The 8,208-nt window shown below is 39.9% G+C and overlaps 1 pseudogene; it reads right to left on the reverse strand.

Moving 5' to 3' along the window:
- Positions 1-3,216: 3,216 nt before the first annotated feature.
- Positions 3,217-8,208, reverse strand: part of LOC107857816 — a 9,694-nt pseudogene continuing 4,702 nt past the window's right edge.

Genomic DNA, 8,208 nt, shown 5'->3' on the forward strand with positions numbered 1-8,208 from the left:
AAATTGTGAATAAGTAGTGTATATATATATATATCCTAATTCTTTGTCCTACGTCTTTGTCAAAAGCGTCTGCTTTTTCAATAAGATTATTTATTGTTATTGATGAATTATCTTTAAGGATTTTGATTTCCTTTTATATATATATATATATATATATAACATAAATAGGGGTAAAAAAAATAACTTAGCATATCCTTATTGGGTTATTGGTTTAGCCGATAACCCAATAAGCTAAAACCGAAATCGAACCGTTTACCCAATAAATTTTTTTATAAAATCAATAAAAATTCGTTAACCCAATAACATTTTTATCGGTTCGATTTATTGATCGGTTCAATTTTTACACACCCCTACATTCATGGAGTATTTTTACCACTTTTGTAATCATATCATCAAAGTAAGAAATCTTTTTTCTGCCACTATAAATAGAGCAACTCAAGTAAGTAAAGAGTGAGATTTTGGTTGTTATATTTTCAAAATCACACCACGTTGGCTAAATGAGCAGTCTTTGATCGTCCTGTAATTTATTCACTTTGCAATATTTGAAGTACGTTGATGTAATTCATCTAGATACTAATCTTTACAAGTAAAAGACATATTGGCTCACAAATACCTTCCACTTTAAAGGAGTGTCAGTAAGCATACCACTACATTATGGTATTTTATCCTACATTACGGTATAAAAATAGAGATAATACATCGAAACACTCCTGAACTTGTGGCCAAAACTTACTTTAGACCCTAAACTAATCGGACAATTATTTACCCTCCTTAACAACTTTAAAGTGAATTAATTTCCCCCTCTATGATTGACGTGGCAAAAAAAAAAATGAGTAAATTTTTTTTTAATAAAAAAAGCCCACTTTTTTTTTTTTTATTATTATTATTATTATTATAATATATAAAGTAACCATCTTCTTCGTCTTTTCCAAATCCCCTCCCCTGTTTCCATCACCCCTATCCCACCACACAACACCGTTTCTTTCTCTATTTTTTTCGTAATCCGCCACCCCCACCCACCCCGTTTCTTCATGTGAGGTGAAGCCATGGAAGATTTCGTAAAAAGTGAAATTGAATGTTTTGAGAAGTTTTTTGAACTGAAACTTTTATGTTTTTGAGTTAAAATTTTATGGAATTTATGGTACTTGATAGAAAATTTGTGTTAAAATTATCTCAAAGTTGACAACTTTGTTGTTTTAGTAATTCTGTTTTGCCTTTTGACAAGGGTGGTTGAACCCAAAATTCGATTATGAAAAATGGAGCAGAAGGGTGGTTGAATCTAAAATTCTGGAATGCTATCTTGATTAAAAGATACAGAATTTATAAATTCTTGTTAATGTTGACTATTTAAAACGTTGAGGGAGTTAGAATTGAAGGTTGAAATAATGTTTTAATGGAAGAAAAACCTTAAATTGATGTCTTTATGGTTGTTCTCTTGATGGTGTTAATGGAAAAAATGAAAAAAAAAATGAAGGGGAAGGCTTTTTCGTGGCTGGGGTGGGGGTTCGAAGGGGAGAAAGAGAGGGGCGGGGAGTGGGGGTGGGGGGAATGGTCTGAGAAGAAGGAAAAAATGGTTGTAGGGGGTTGAAAAGTGGGGCGGCGATCTAACTGAAGAAGGAGGGGGGGGGGGGGGTGAAGAAGAAAGGGGATTTTTTTTTATTATATATATATATATATATATATAAATATAATATATTAAAAGTGTGAAGACCATTAGAAAAGTGATTTGAACTTTTTACCCTTCATTAAAAGACTCTTTAATAGATAAAATCGTCTTTTTAATTTTTCCCTTCAATTATCATTCTAATAAATTAGGGATTAAGATCTCCTATAATATATGAAAAAACTGATAATAAATATATATGGAAGGAAATTAAGAGTCCTAAAAATATGTGGGGTAAATTAAAAGTTCTAAATTATAGAAAATATATTACTTGAATAAACAAAAACTACCATAAATGTTGATATTATAATGTACCGTGAATTACCTACAACTTCATAAGCTAATATTGCCTTTTTTCACTGAAAAAATACGGCTATTTTGGAAAAAATAAAAGTTGTCTACTATATTAAAAAATTGTCATACAATTATAGATGTAGTATATATAACCACTAATACAAATTATATAAGAGTCGAATGTAAATTTTTATTTATGATTTTTTCTTTTTGTTTATGTGTTCAATCTCCAACTTGAATTTATACTTTATAGGATCACACTTTTTTTTTTGCTTACATGAAGTTTGCGCAATGAACTTTTTTTCTTTTTATTATTTGCATCTTCTCCGTACTTTGAACTTTCTTTTATAATCGTCAATCTTGTGTAATTCTTTTCTTTATGTTTAATATGGGTGCTTGCTTCTAATTGAATTTCTATGAAAGAAGCGGTGTGTATAAACATGTTAATAACCTTCAATTTTGTTTCGAATGTAATGTACCCATGAGGCCATGATCATGAAGAGCATGAAAACAAACACCAAGTTGTTAAAATTATTGACATCCAAGGTATTCCTATTTACATGAAATCTTCTCAATTAACAATTGTCTATGAATAATACATGATAATTTATTATTATTAACTTTAAAAATATACTAAGACTTTAGAAAACATAACTTAAATCACAAATAAATTTATCTCTATAATCATAAGGACACTAATCCATAGAGTCCCAACAAATGAGTTATTAGCAAAGTTTGGAATAACCCTCAATCAAAGTGCTATTACCATCTATTGAAGTGAGATGAAAATATGCACGTAAAAAGTTATTGAATTTATTATTGTATTCATTTTAATTTTCTTAAAAAAATATCGTATTTAACGTAACATTTGAACTCATTAAAGTGAGATACACGTGCAAGACGCGTACATCTAAACTAGTATATATATATATATGGGGGGGGCATCATTTTTTAAATAAATATTTACGTGGCAATGACGTGGACGCGTGTATAGTGCACCTCCCTTTGTGAGAGTGGTAATATGTTTTAAGGGAGTATTTAATTCACTTAAAAGTTGTTAAGGGGGTATATAATTTTCCGACTAGTTAAGGGTCTAAAATAAGTTTTGGCGGCAAGTTCAGGGGTGTTTCGATGTATTATCTCAAAAAAATAATATGACAATTATGGTATAACTAATCCAGAGAGTGCTAATCTGGTATCAAAAGTTCAATCAAACACGGAGGTTCCACGCAATTAACCCTATGTTATTGTGTGCTTACGAAAAACGGACATGAGATAAAAAATTCAGTGTTTCACTAAAATTTAGAATAACGGTCCCGAATCAAGATGGATCATAATACAATTATGAACAAAAAAAACATCTAAGTTAGCAATTTTCTTCTCCTCTTCACATCTAACTTCATATGCAATAGTGTCTTTGCTAAATCTTGTTTTCCTTCTATATTGAGCCCATAGAACAGAGTGTTATAATTAACTATACTTGGAACAATCCCAACATCCAGCATTTCAGATACAAGTTGAAGTGCTTCTTCAGAATTGCCAATTCTACATAGACAAGAAATGAACATGGAGTATGCCTTGAAATCAGGATATGGCCCATTCTTTCTCATTTGATGAAAGAGAACATGCATTCCCTTCTTTAATCAATGTAGAAAGAAAATTTTTGAAGTAAAATAAGAAACTAAAGTTAAAAGATAGAAGATGGACGTTCATCCTCATTTTTCCTTCTATTTTTATATTTCGCTCTATTCCATCCGATTGTTTTAAAGGAAAAGTTTGAAGGAACAATTATCAAACTGTAATTATCGACATGAAATGTGCACTCACCAATTGAACTAAAAATAGACCAAATATTATCATGTGTGCAACATTTCAGAAATTCTGTCCTTTGTCATCCAAGTCAGCACCTAAGAGTTATAACTCACTTTGTGTAAGAGCACCGGCTTAGTGGCATCAGGGAACATCTTCTTCAACTGTAGCATTGCAAACTCAACAGCAGATTCATCTGATAATTTCTTGAGGTCGCAAGCAAGTCTTCCAGCAGCCATATAAACAAGGACCTGATGTCCTGTTGCCTTGTGGAGGTTAAGAAAATAGCCACAAGCATACGACGTGGTGCAACAACACCTAACAATTCCACATTTGGCCAAAATACGTTATGAAATCGTAATGCAATCTTGTTTCATTGCCTACACCAAGATCTGCTATTGCAGATTGCTTCCATTCTAGCAATTTCGGTTCAAACTCAATCAAGTTTGCTTTCAGAACACCTAGAGGCACAGTTATAATAGCAGCATCCGCAGTAAAATTTCTCCCGTCCTCAACAGTAACCATCACCTTGTTATACCCATTCATAATCCTCTTGACTCTAGTAAAATTAGATCAATACAAAATAACTAGTTTCTTGAAAAACAATTGGAAAGTACTTTCTAAACAATGGTTTGAAAAATACCATAGAGGAAGAAACGGGAGATATTCATGTTTGGCTATTGAGGTGTAACTAAAATGAAAACTCTATGGAGGAAACAAACAACATTTGGTTTTAATATCTCAGGAAATCAGGTAACCAGAAGTGTAAGAAAGTTGACCTCATTTCTTAAAACAGAAATAGTATTGTAAAAATTGAGAAGGTTTAACAGTCATTGCAGCTGTATTGAGAAACAAAGAAAGCATGGTAGAACTTCCGCATTTTAGAGAAACCCATCTGCACCTGTGATTCAAACGGATATCGATGTCTTTGAATAATGACTTTATGACTGGGTGGTAACCTTGCACCATAAGCCCATGGCCACCAGTGAGAATTTGTTCCTATATGCAAAATATAATCATCATTATTACAAGTATATATATATACACAACAACAACAACAACAAACCCAGTGTATTCCCACCTAGTGGGGTCTGGGGGTAAGATGTACGCAGTCCATACCTCTACCTCTGATGAAGTAGAAAGGCTGTTTCCGATAGACCCCCGGCTCAAGGCACGAGATACCACACAAACACATAGTAAAGCACAGAAGCAGATAACATAAATACGGCACCCATAAGTAATATAAAACAGAGGAAAGCAGAGGAAAGCACACAGATTCGTAGTAAAACATGGAACACGGAATCATAACAGGAATAAAACCCCCACCAAGTAATTCCCTACACTAGCGACCCAAACTGGCCCTAATCCTCTGCCGAAATTCGCGCCCTCCAGAACTTCCTATCTAGGGTCATGTCCTCGGTAAGCTGTAACTGTTCCATGTCCCGCCTAATCACCTCACCCCAGTACTTCTTCGGCCTACCCCTACCCCGCCTAAAACCATCCAACGCTAGCCTCTCACACCTACGGACCGGGGCATCCATGCCCCTCCTCTTCACGTGTCCGAACCATCTCAATCGTGCTTCCCGCATCTTGCACTCCACTGAAGTCACACCAACCTTCTCCCGGATAGTCTCATTCTGAACTCTATCCCCTCTAGTCAGTCCACACATCCAGCGCAACATCCGCATTTCTGCCACCTTCATTTTTTGGATGTGGGAGTTCTTAATTGGCCAACACTCCGCTCCATACAACAAGGCCGGACGGACTACCACCCTGTAGAATTTGCCTTTAAGCTTGGGCGGCACCTTCTTATCACACAGCACCCCCGACGCGAGTTTCCACTTCATCCATCCCGCCCCAATACGGTGCGAGACATCCTCGTCAATCTCACCGTTACTCTGGATCATGGACCCAAGATACTTGAACTTATCCCTCTTACATACCTCCTGTGCTTCCAGCTTCACTACTACCTCATTCTCCCGCCTCACGTCATTAAACTTGCATTCCACATACTCTGTCTTGCTTCTGCTCACCCTGAACCCTTTAGACTCAAGAGTTTGCCTCCACACCTCTAATTTGTCATTCACACCCCCTCGAGTCTCATCTATCAGAACTATATCGTCTGCAAAAAGCATACACCACGACACCTCCCCTTGAATGCGCCGCGTCAACACATCCATCACCAACGCAAACAAAAAGGGACTAAGAGTAGATCCCTGATGCAATCCTGTCAGGACAGTGAAATACTCTGAGTCCCCTCCCGCCGTCCTCACCTGGGTTTTCGCTCCATCATACATATCCTTAATTACTCTGGTATATGCCAGCGGTACTCCACTCACCTCCAAGCATCTCCAAAGCACCTCCCTGGGGACTTTGTCGTATGCCTTTTCCAGGTCGATAAACACCATGTGTAGATCCTTCTTCCTCTCCCTATACTGCTCCACCAACCTCCGCACCAGGTGGATTGCCTCCGTCGTCGAGCGGCCGGGCATAAATCCGAACTGGTTTTTCGAAATAGACACTATCCGTCTCAGCCTCACCTCGACTACTCTCTCCCAGATCTTCATAGAGTGACACAATAACTTAATCCCCCTATAGTTATTGCAACTCTGAATGTCCCCCTTATTCTTATAGAGAGGGACCATGGTACTCCACCTCCACGCCTTGGGCATCTTTGCCGTCCTGAAGATTTCATTAAACAATCCAGTCAACCACCTTACACCAGCCTCTCCAACGAACTTCCAAAACTCCACCGGTATCTCATCCGGCCCCGTCGCCCTACCCTTTCGCATCCTGCGGACAGCCTGTCTAACCTCTTCTACCTTAAAACGTCTGCAATAGCTAAAATCCCGACACTCCTCTGAGTGCTCCAGTTCCCCTAACACAATAGCTCTATCCCCTTCGTCATTCAAGAGCCTATGAAAATATGACTGCCATCTCTTCTTAATGTGGCCGTCCTCCACCAACACTCTACCGTCCTCCCCCTTAATGCACCTCACCTGATCGAGGTCACGACCCTTCCTCTCCCTAGCCTTAGCGAGTCTAAACAACTTTTTCTCCCCTCCTTTCTCTTGTAACCCTGCATACAAGCTCTCAAAAGCGGCCGTCTTAGCTGCCGTGACTGCTGACTTCGCCTTCTTCCTCGCTAGCTTGTACTCTTTCCTGTTTACCCGCTTCTCCTCTTCGTCCTTACTTTCCACCAACTTAGCATACACCCCTTTCTTGGTCCCCACTTTCTTCTCCACCTCTTCATTCCACCACCAATCCCCCCGATGGTGCCCGGCCCGGCCCCTAGAAACACCCAACACCTCACTTGCATTCTCCCTGATGCACCTTGCCGCCCCGTCCCACATACTATCCACGTCCCCCTACACTCCCACACCCCCATTCCCGCCAACCTCTCCCCTATCTCCCACGCATTCACTGGCGTCAGGCCGCCCCACTTAATTCTCGGTCTACACTCCTTAGTCCTCCTCTTTCTATTCTTCTTTATACCCAAATCTATAACTAAGAGCCTATGCTGGGTCGAAAGATTCTCACTCGGGATGACTTTACAGTCCTTACACAACGCCCTATCCCCTTTCCTAAGCAACAAAAAGTCAATCTGAGTCCTGGCTACCGCGCTTCGAAAGGTGATCAGGTGCTCGTCCTTCTTCGGAAAGCCCGAGTTCACCACCACCAGCCCAAAGGCCCTCGCAAACTCCAGTAGGGTCGCCCCCTCTTCATTTCTCTCCCCAAAACCAAAACCACCATGCACGTCACCAAAGCCTCCCGATAGCGCCTCAATGTGCCCGTTGAAATCCCCTGCTACAACAATCTTCTCCGAACTAGGCACGCCTCTCACCACCTCCTCCAAAGCCTCCCAAAACCGCATCTTCTCCTCCCCCTCCGATTCCACTTGCGGCGCATAAGCACTACACACGTTCAGGGTAAACCCCCGAACGACCAACTTAATAGTCATCAACCTATCGTTGATCCTCTTCACCTCCACTACCTGACCTCTAATCTCTTCATCTACTAAGATGCCAACTCCATTCCTACGTTTGTCGCTCCCAGAGTACCACAGCTTGTAACCATCCACATCCCTAGCCTTGGACCCTACCCACTTGGTCTCTTGGACACACGCAATGTTGATCCTCCTCTTCCTAAGAATCTTCACAAGCTCTATGGACTTACCCTGAAGGTTCCCTATATTCCAAGACCCAACCCTCAGCCTACCGTCAAGCCCTCCACTACCCCCTCCCCCCGCGGCCAAACCTTGGCCCCCCTCCCACTCCCGCCCTCTCCTCATCCCCCGCCCCCACCACGGCCCCACTCCCAAACCCCCTCGGACATGACCCTATCCACCCATTACCGCCCACAGCCACAACTACACGAAAGTATAGGAAAATATACAGATATACACGGTGGTAGTATCAAAGCAGCAGCAAGGAAATACAAGG

Source organism: Capsicum annuum, chromosome 2 (genome assembly GCF_002878395.1).
Source record: "Capsicum annuum cultivar UCD-10X-F1 chromosome 2, UCD10Xv1.1, whole genome shotgun sequence".
In the NCBI taxonomy this organism is placed as follows: Eukaryota; Viridiplantae; Streptophyta; class Magnoliopsida; order Solanales; family Solanaceae; genus Capsicum; species Capsicum annuum.